The sequence below is a fragment of the Tupaia chinensis genome, unplaced genomic scaffold (assembly GCF_000334495.1).
Source record: "Tupaia chinensis unplaced genomic scaffold, TupChi_1.0 Scaffold146313_1, whole genome shotgun sequence".
NCBI classification, from domain to species: domain Eukaryota; kingdom Metazoa; phylum Chordata; class Mammalia; order Scandentia; family Tupaiidae; genus Tupaia; species Tupaia belangeri.
In genome coordinates this window covers 127978-129743 of record NW_006206169.1, presented here as the reverse complement: position 1 = coordinate 129743, position 1766 = coordinate 127978, and positions in this window count along the sequence as shown.

Here is a 1766-nt window from a genome sequence, read left to right as displayed (position 1 = left end):
TTGCCATGATTGGTTCCCTTCAAAAAACCTGACCTTCAAAACCTTGCTCTGATTGGCCACTAGAATCCCTCAAATTTGCATATCTGGCACCTCATGATTGGTCCAAAAGCAACCAATCACGGCCCACTGTTTACAACCAATCACGGCCCACCATTTACAACCAATCACGGCCCACCGTTTACAGCCCACCAGAGTGTATATAACCACGATGCCTGGCCCACAGTAGCCAGATGACAACGACCAGGACGACGACGATGACGACCAGGAAGATGACGACTGAAGAGCCCGAAGAGCTGAAACACTGCGCAGTCTCCAGATGACCCTGAAGATCCTGAAGAGCTGACACTGCATCATCTCTAGACGACCTGGGAGACCCTGAAGAGCTGTAATACTACATCGTCTCTGGATGACCCTGAAGAACTGTGACACCACGTCATCTCTGTGCTGCTCACAGTAGATGATGTGACCCTTAAGAGCTGTGACACTGCGTTGTCTCCGTGCTGTACTGTGCTGCCCACAATAAAGGGACGACACTGTCGTCTCCGTGCTGTAACATTACGCCGCTTGTCCCGGCTCTCACTCCTTCACTCAGGAAACCTGTTTGGCTGTTCCCCCGGGTCGGGACACCAGGCGCCTGAACAGGGACGGGACACTAATAGTTCCAACCAGCACAAAAATATGAAGGCAAAAACATTTTGAAATACACATTGGGATGGAATGAATGAAACAGTCCTTATTTATATTAAAATAATTGTGAATGTGGAGAATCTCATGGAATCAATATCAGTATCAATAAACCCTTCTAGAACTATTAAGATTTCAATAAGTTTGCATGATAGAAATTCAAGGCACAAAAATCAACCATGTTTCTATATGCTGACAATAAATGGAAAGAAATTAAAACACGATACCATGTTCAGCAAGCCAAAGAAAATAAATATGTATATATAATCTAACAAAATATGTAAGGATCTATATCCTGAAAATTATAATATACAGATCAAAAGAATTCAAAGACAGCAAAATGTTCATGGATTTCATCTTTCAATATTGTAAAGAAGTCACTTCTCCCCTAACTGGTCTATAAGTTTAATACAATTTCCAAAAGTTTCCAGTAAGGTTTCTATAGAAATAAATGTGTATTCTAAATTTTATATAGAATGGAATTTTGGGCCAGTCCATGACATAATGGATGGTTAAGGCTGCTGAATCCCACATGGCTGACTGCTCATTTTGAGCAACAGACCTAATGGCTTGAAAAAAACGTTAGGCATTTTGGAATGTATTCCTAAAATCCTGAAAGGAGGAAGAAATAAAGAAGAAATTGGGGTGTGACTATCCCCCAGGGGGTGGTGTCTCACTTTTCCTCTCTTATTTTTTTCTCTGATGAACTCACATACTTTCTCGCAAAAGAAAAGAAAACGCAAAAGAAAAGAAAAGGAAAAAGAAAAGAAAAAAAATAAAAGATTCATATATAAAATAGTTAAAACAATTCTGAAAAAAAAAAGTGGGAGGAATCACTCTACTTGATTTTGTGGCTTGCAGTAATCAAGACAGCATGCCATTAGCAGAGGAACAGACAAAGGTTAATGTCACAGATTAGAGAATGCAGAATTAAACTTGTGAAGATATGGCCAACAGGCATTTGCCAAAGGAACAAAGGAAATCCAGTCAAGTATTTTCAGTAAACAGTGCTGAAGCAATGGATTCTTATAGGAAAAACAAACAAACAAACAAACAAAACAAAAAAAAAGAACCTCTACCTA